Consider the following 8,144-nt stretch of genomic DNA (forward strand, 5'->3'; position numbering starts at 1 on the left):
CAAACCCATCTGAAATGGATGAGTGTTCCAAGTGCTTTCCATTCTTGTCAACCCTTAATATTTTCAGGTTTTTTTCATTTACACTATTTCTGGTGGGTATGTAGTCATATCACATGGTAGTTTTAATTTGCAATTCCCTGAAAATTATGTGTGAGTACCTTTCACTTTGGCCATATGGATAATTCATTTCATAAATGCCTTTTCTGGTCTTTTGCCCATTTGTTTTAAAATTGGGTTGCCTGTATTTTTTTTAATTGACTTGTATATTTTTCATATACTCTGGATACAAGTCCACTGTTGTACTATAACTATTGCAGACACTTTCTCCACTGTGTCACTTGTCTTTTCACTCTCTTAATAGTATCCTTTGATGAACATAAGTTCTTATTTAATGAAGAAAAATTTATCAATCGTTCTTTTCTGGTACTCCTTATGTCTTGTTTAACAAAAACCTCTCCCTTCCATAGGGCCATGTAGATATTTTTCTCTGTTTTCCTCTAGAAACTTTATTTTTCACCTTCGACATTACATCTATAGTTCCTTCAAGAAGCACATAATCCCTATGTTACAAAATTATTTCAGAGAAGAGAAAAAAAGGGAGAGCTTCACAACTCATTTTATGAACCTACCACAACTCTGAAGTCAAAACAGATACATATAAATCTCTGATAAATTTATCTACTGATAAAAGTAAATTTTTAAAAAGCTCTAAGGCAGTGGAACATCAAGTTCAGCAGTCCGAGGGAGAAAAAAACGAATGCAACACAGCTATGTAGGGTTGGACGCAATAATGCAAACTATTAATGTAATACATCCTATTAGCGGATTAATGGAGAAAATATATATGATCATTTCTAACAATACAGAAAAAGCACTTGATAAAATGCAATACTTATGATATTATAAGAAAAAAGTCTTACAAAACTAAGACTAGAAGGTATTTCTTAACCTTTTTTAGTTATATTATCAAAAACTTATAGTAAGGTAGGGGAAATAGGGAGAGGTTGGTAAAATGGTAGTATAAACTTTCAGTTATAAGAAAGTTATAAGAAAAATGTCTGAGGATTTAATGTATATCGTATGGTAACTATAGTTGATAACACTATATTGTAAAACTGAAATTTGCTTAAAAAGTAGAACTTTAGTGTTCTCACCAAAAAAAAAAAAAAAGAAAAGAAAACTATATGAGGTGACACGTGTATTAATTAACTCAATGCGGGGAATACCTTCACAATGTATACATATGTCAAATTATTATGTTGTATACTTTAAATATTTTACAATTTTATTTGTCAATTATACCTCAGTAAAGCTGAAAAAATACAGTTAATAACATCTATTATGTTCTCTTTTCTGCATAATTTTCCTTTCTTGTTAACGTCTCTGTGTGTGTTTAATTTAATTATGTTAGTTAGTTAAAATATAAATGTAATAAAGGCAAATGTTTTTGTCTTTAGCTGTATCCCCAGCACCAAGAACTATTCCTGGAACACAGAAAATGCTCCATGGCTTTTAAAAAATGAATAAATGAATGATATCTAAATCAAAATTTGCATTTGGGAAAAATTATAGTACTTTCTTTTGGCATTTCTCTAGAAATAAGCAGTTATACAGGCCACGTTTGTATGTATAAAAATATACACATATGTATATAGCATTTATGTATGAAAATCGTTCTGATGATTAATTTTTAAAACCCTATCTGATAGGGAAAAAAAACACAAAACCTTCAGTAAGCTGTCATACTTGATGAGATTTTAGAGGTATTCCTATTGAAGTCAGGAACATGAAATTCAGGATCATCTCTCTCAAGTAGGCCCTTAATGCTGACTGGCAATCACACTATATTTCTCTATTCTCTTCTCTTCTACTCTATTCTATTCCCTTTCCCACTCTTTGATGATTATGTCACATATTTTCCCTCTTGTCAAACCTCCAATACATACTCCCATTCTTCCTTACTCTCAGCTAATGATCTTGCTTCTCATACATTAACAGAAAACCTCAGATGAGAACTTCCTCAAGCTACCACCATCATGTCTCTGTCCATATATTCTGTTCTTCTCTCCCAATTCTGTACACAAACTCTCCCTACTCCTAGTAAAGTTCAAAGGCTAATCCTTCCACCTGTGCCACAAGTCTATGTCTATGGCTGATTTCACGCTACAAAAGCAAAGCTGAGTAGTAGTGACAGAGACTGTACTGCCCACAAAGCCTAAAATACTTACTATTCAGCCCTTTAAAGAAAAAACTGGCTTCAGCCTTGTACTAGATCATCTCCACTCTCATCTAATACGGACACTGCTGGTTGAAAAGGCCCACTAAGTCCCATGCATAAGAAATGAAGTAAGATCCACACAAGACCTATACAACATCAGAGACATATCAGAGACTGATGACAAAGAAAGGATCTTAACAGAAACAGGTCACATATAAAGGATGAAGACTAAAGGGCATAAGACTTTTCAACAACCACTTGAAGCTAGAAAATTATAGTACAATCCCTTAAATTTTGAGGGAAAATTATTTCACCTTAGAATTCTATACCCAGACCAGCCAAATTATCAACCAGGTGTCAGGGTAGAAAGAAGATATTTTCAGCAATACAAACATCTCAAAAATTTCACCTCCTCAAATACCCTTTCTTGAAAGTTCCTGAGGGATGTATTTCACCAAAACAAAGGGGTAAACTGGAGAAAGAGGAAGACATGGATCGAGAGACCATAGGCTCTAATGCAGGGAAAAGGCAAAGAGAATTCCCAGAATCATGAAGGGAAATCACAAGCTAAGACCAAGCAGAGTGGAGAGCCCCCTTGCAGGTCTGAGCAAAAGGATGGAGAGCCCTGGGATTTTTCCAATTAAAAAAGAAATCGAATGATCAGTTACCTGATGTGTTTGAACATACTGAGACAGTTTCTGGGGAAAAAAAAAACAGAGACAAATAGGAAACTAAGCAAAAAACAAAAAAGAAAAAATTTTAACTCCAAGAAATATCATCATAGTACACTGCACAGTTCAACAATAAACATGCATACAAAACCATAATAATGCAAACAATAAACAGCATGCTATAACTATATTAGGAGATAAAGGGAGAGGAACTTCAGGTGGCATAAGAACCCAAAACCATAGATAGACTCATCTTCCACAGGAGGAAGCCAACAGATATCTAAAATTGAAAAACAAGTAATATCTTAAAATATGGACGTAAATATTATAAAAAAACAGCTAAAAGTATCAAAAATGGTTGCTCTAGGAGCAGGACCTGGCAGGGAAAGTTGTACAGGGGGGTGGTGTTCTTCATTTTAAGTCTTATAGTACAGCTTTCTTTTTAACTGCACAGTTCTATTATTTAAAGTCAAAAGTTAATTTTTTTTCAAAGAACAAACAAAACTAGTGAGCTTTGTATCATTTAATACCAATTAACTCACTCACTCCACAAATTTTATCTGGGTATTAACTATGCCAGGTACTTTTCTAGGTGCTCGGAATACATCAGTGAACAAAACTAAGTCCCTGCCCTCATGAAGTTTATATCCAGAGGGAAGAAGATAATAAACAAAATCAATGTATGCTATAATGTCAGATAAATTAATGTTGTGAAGACAAATAAAGGTGAGGGTAGAGTGTAATGGGGATGCTGTTTAAGTAGGGTTTTCAGAAAAGGGCTGTCCAAGAGTCAACAAAAAGGAAATCGAGATAAAAGGGAAAAATCTGTTTTGAGAAAAGGTTATGTAAATAAAATAACAGAAGGGTACCAATTAAGCTCAAGGTGAGAGCTTCATTTTAAGCCTCTCATACTCTAAAGCCATGTATCATTCAAAAGCCAGTACCAAAGTTCCCTGTAGTGGCATACATAAACTGTCAGGCACCGTCAAGCTAAGTCCTATGAACATTGCTGTTCATACTCTTCCTACATCCCTAACTAGCCATTACTTATTAAAGTGACTGACTAAATTTATACAAACTTTTTTCTCTCCATAGAACAGGTGGATGGCACACACTTCAAACTCCAGTGTTTTTATTCCTATTACATAGTTAAAAGTTTTCCTAAATCAGAAGTTCAAGATGTTAATCAAGAAAGATTCCAGATTAATTCCAAGTTACTGAAATTATTCGCATCCGATCTTCATTTTCTCACTAAAGAGAAACCCTAAACCAGAGTTTCAGGCTATTGAATTATCTTTTTATTGAAAACTGAATAACTAAAAAAATGTAGCATCCAGATTGAAGCAACGTTTTATTCCAAATACAGTTGTTACACAATAAAAACCTCATATTCAGAAAAGAGGACTGATTTTAATGTCTTATTCTCAAAACACTTATAATTAGAAGTGAATCCAAACTGCCTTTTTTTATATAGCAAAAAAAGCAGTACTTTTAGATTTTAAGTAGGTCTTAAAGTTTAACTCACAAAAAGAAAACAAATTCAATTAATTAAATCTCAATTAACTGTTGGGCTTAAAGTTTAAAAATTATTTTGAAATTTCTGGAAAAGCAGGCTAGTAGCTGTAGTATAGCACTGGATGCTGCTGCTCTCCCCATCCACACTCCCCAGCTGGTGCACCGCATTATAGTAAGAGCTACAACTTGGGTTTAGGTTCACTGCTTGCTTATCGGTGGTGTGCTAACATCTTTAAACCCATTTCCTCATCTAAAATGGAGATAATAATGCCTACCTCAGGTCAGTGTTAATTGTTGGCACTCCAGTAAATAAGAAGTACCAAAACACTGAAGTTATCGATAATATATATTAAAAAGCTTTGTAATCGGTGAAGAACTACACCAATGTTTGTCATATTTTAATTTAAAAAAACAACTATCACTTTCAGTCAAAATTCTGATTTTAGTGATAATGGTTATCAGATTCTAAGGAAGAACAACGAGACCTTGGTCCACTCACACATACACAGCCAGAAGAAGAAAAGATGATTTTTTTAAAAATTTAGACTTAAAAAAAAAAAAAGAATTAGACTCCCTTATAAACAAGTGTCAAGAGAGCATTTTTAGCAAACATTTAACTATATAAACCAAAAGAATAAAGCTGTTTAACCACATGTAAACTGTGCACCATGCGACTGCAGGTAGAATGTTTATTTTTGGTGTACTTGGGAACCAGATACCCAAAGTACATAAACATCAGCATATTTTTAAAACAACTGTCTTAATGCTTTTGTTCACTGAGTAATAATTCCCACTATTCTTAGAAGGAAAAACACAACAAATATCCTTAACCAAAAAAACTCATCAGAGGGGTTTTTACTTCTGAAACTTTTAAACTAACACTAAACAGTGTTATCTGACAATGAAGCAGTAGACTATTTTTGCCTACTTACCCTTTAAGCTCCATCAGGGCACAGACCTTTTTCTCTGTTGTATCACCAACATCTAGACAACTAACTGGCACCAAATAGGAACCCAATAAACATGTGTAGAATGAATGAATGAACAAACTGGACCTCTGGACAAAAGCTGAAGTGTTTTCAGTTGCAACAGAGCAATTTCACCTGTACATCTATCCATCATTCACTACAAAAAACTACTGTCTCAACTGTAATGACACAAAAAGCTGAAAAAGACAAGAACTGGATACATAAACACACACAAATACATCACTCACGTGTATAATAAAAGTACACAAAGTAAAAGATTAACGAAGCCAGTTTCATAGTAGTTATACTTTCCCTCAGGGGATTTTGGTCTGTTCTTCCTGATAATCAAAATATACATTAGAAAAGCATGTTGCAATATTGATAACACAGCACTATCTTTAAAGTTCTGTTGCAATCTGGAATAATTTAGCCAAAATGAACAATATTTCCAGAGTCCCACCCTGAGTATTTTAAAGTCAAATTCCTTAATTGAAAGAAAGGTCAATAAATGAATCAAATGAAAAAAACGTAGATCTTGCCATTTCAAAATTATTATACTGAATTTTAAAAAGAGAAAATCTAAGTTTAAAATAAATTATGTTAAAATTATTTATTCAAAAAGGCATCTTATGTCCTTACACATGTCCCTTAAGCTAGTAAGACAAGTACTTTCCAAATCTTTGAAGCTAGATGATAAACTTTATGCCTACAGAGCTTGAGTAAGAGGTTCTTTTTATTAAAATAACACTGTTTGGATAAGTTCCTTTATAATTCTAAAGTCTACAGTAAAATATGCAGCAGTAACAGTAATACACATTATGATTTTACAGCACTAGGATAAGCATAATTATCTGGATGGAACAGGCTTTTACAGCTAGCAAGCTATGACTTGCTATGACTGTAATACTATGCTGCACGGATCGAAAAGTTTCCCAAAATTCTGATGGTCATCTTCAGAGAGACTTACACAAAGTCGATCTGATGGTGAATACAGAAAAACACCAACTCATAAACACTGGTACGAAAACAAAGCTCTCTACAGCAACTATAGCGTTGAAATTTTAAAACCCAGGGCATGTAAAAGATAAAGCTCAATTAATTGCTGCCTGTATTTCCTACTTTACGGTCTTAAACGCCAGGTATTCGATATTCCTTTTTAGCGCTCTCTTAAACAGAAATTTAGTGTTTCAATGGCCCCTCCTCCACAGCTAACATCAGTGCCCTTTCTTCCTCCTCCCTCACCCCTCCCAGTTAAAACAAATTAACATTTGTACTTAGGTACCTCCTATCAGCTCGCAGCTTCTTCCCAAACACGCCCACGTACACTGAAACTGGCCTGCGTCTACAACACAGCTACAGGAAAAGCGCTTTGATGGGGGCAGGTGGGGGATAATGTAGCTCCGCACAGGTTTACTGCTATTTTCCAGATACAGATAACAGCTTCTCAATCCTGTCTCGGGTTTTTTGCAAATCACCTCCAAAGCATGGTGTTTATGAGCCTGCCTAATCCGATACTGCAGTAGAATCCCGGATATTTGCAACTGTTTGATCAGATCGTGGGGAACCTCTTCTTTTTTTCAATACGCCCGTTCCTAGCGGTACAGCACCGGATCTCGGGCAGCGCTCCAGGCCCCGCGTCCTGCCGCGCGCCCGGCCCGGGGCCAGCGCACGACCGCCCCTCTGGGTCCGAGGCCGGCGGGCGACTAGGGCTACGGACCGCTCCGCAACAGGTCACCCTGACCGCGAGACTGCGGGTCCGCAGGCGGCCAGCTGGGCGGCCGGGCTTCGGGGGCGCAGCTGCTAGGGCCGGGGAGGGGGTGTGGCCCGGCTCGACGGGTCCCGGCTCCCGGAGTCCCAGCTCCAGCTCACCTGAAGGGAGGCTGAGGCGCCGCTGGGCGCCAGGGTAGCGCGGGCGGAGCCCGGGGGCTTCCGCCACCCAGGAGAGAGGGAGACGAGGCGGGCTCGGAGGGTCGCCGCGCCCCCGGCCTCGGGACAGAGACCCGGAGCCGGGACCCCATGGCCGCCTCCTGACGCCGAGAGCGAGCCGCCGAGGGAGGCGCGGCCCTGGGTTCCCAGACGCCGGCACCCCTCCTCCCTCAGCCCGAGCCCCGCAGCTCTCTCTCCGCGCCGGGGTCGAGCAGCACCGGGGCCCGCGGCCGGGAGATCAACACACCGCAGCGCCCGAGCCGCCGCCATTCCCCGCGCCGCCGCCGCCGCCGCCGCCGCCGCCGCGGCTCCGCGCAGTCCGGAGGGGCGCAGCGCTCCCACCTTCCCTCCCCCGCACCGCCCACCGAGGCTCCGCACCAGGCCCACGGCGAGGGCACCGACCTGTGCAGCCGCGGCAGACGCTTCGGAGATTGGAAAGACGGCGCCGGCCCCCCGCTCCGCCGCTTTGCAGCCGCCGCCGCCTAGGCTAGCGCTCGGCGACCGGAGCAGTCGGCGTCTCTCATTCAGCGCCGGCCGCTGCCGCGGCCGCTCAGGGGAGGGGAGTGAGCTGGATCCACCCCATCCGCGCCGGGGGTGGGGGAGGAGAGCGGACTGGGCGGGGGCGCGCGCCGAGCAGGCGGGGCGGAGCCGCGCTCGCGCACCAACCGAGCGCGCTCGCGCGGGCCCCGAGCGCCGCGGCCGGCGGGGTCTTCCCGGCGCGCGCCCAGCTAGCGGCTCTTCAGCTGTGCGGAGACCAACTGCTGCAGGGGGCCCGCGGCCGCGGCGCGCGCCAACAGCCGCAGTCCCTCTGCTGGGTGCCCGCCCAAAGGAGGGGCCGCTACCGGC

At 40.8% G+C, this 8,144-nt stretch overlaps 1 protein-coding gene across 5 annotated transcripts in view; it reads right to left on the minus strand.

The window, feature by feature from the left end:
* The window catches only part of RALGPS2 (Ral GEF with PH domain and SH3 binding motif 2), a 164,700-nt gene extending 156,862 nt beyond the window's left edge, over nucleotides 1–7,838 (minus strand). For 4 of the 5 annotated variants that reach the window (XM_060132625.1, XM_060132614.1, XM_060132594.1 and 1 more), the window contains exon 1: nucleotides 7,701–7,838. The gene's annotated coding sequence lies outside the window, so the exon portion shown is untranslated. Of the gene's footprint in view, nucleotides 1–7,241; nucleotides 7,365–7,700 lie in introns of those variants that run through there. The other variant, XM_060132604.1, reaches the window with a different exon arrangement.
* Nucleotides 7,839–8,144: the final 306 nt, after the last annotated feature.

The sequence above is a fragment of the Lagenorhynchus albirostris genome, chromosome 2 (assembly GCF_949774975.1).
Source record: "Lagenorhynchus albirostris chromosome 2, mLagAlb1.1, whole genome shotgun sequence".
Lineage (NCBI taxonomy): Eukaryota > Metazoa > Chordata > Mammalia > Artiodactyla > Delphinidae > Lagenorhynchus > Lagenorhynchus albirostris.